Source organism: Physeter macrocephalus, chromosome 5, assembly GCF_002837175.3.
Source record: "Physeter macrocephalus isolate SW-GA chromosome 5, ASM283717v5, whole genome shotgun sequence".
NCBI lineage: Eukaryota > Metazoa > Chordata > Mammalia > Artiodactyla > Physeteridae > Physeter > Physeter macrocephalus.
This window is the reverse complement of record NC_041218.1, coordinates 71,588,214-71,588,765: the sequence shown is the minus strand read 5'-3', so window position 1 is coordinate 71,588,765 and position 552 is coordinate 71,588,214.

The following is a 552-nucleotide window of genomic DNA, read 5'->3' as shown; positions in this document are numbered from 1 at the left end:
GAGCACAGGCTCCGGACGCGCAGGCCCAGCGGCCGTGGCCCACGGGCCCAGCCGCCCCGCGGCACGCGGGATCCTCCCGGACCGGGTCACGAACCCGCGCACCCCGCATCGACAGGCAGACTCTCAACCACTGAGCCACCAGGGAAGCCCGATAGTGTTCTTTGGTGTACATTTAAAAAAAAAATTCTAACAAAGTCCAATTCCTCTATTGTCTTTTGTTGCCTGTTCTTTTAATGTCACATCCAAGAAATCATTGCCAAATTGAATGTTACGAAGCTTTTCCATATGTTTTAAGAGTTTTTTATTGTTAGGTTTTTTTCCCCCAGTTTTATTTTTTTTTTTTTTTTTTGGCTGAGTTGCATTTTGCAAGATCAGTGAAGTCATAGCAGTTATCAGGAGGCTGGTAAATAAATTCATCCTCCTAAAATCAAACATTGTCTACAACTTTACGTGAATAAGCTGTCCTCCAAAGCAAATATTTTCACAAACACCATTTTCCATAAAACAGAACAATTCTAAGGTCAACAATGCTTAGGGAATCTCTAATAAAAC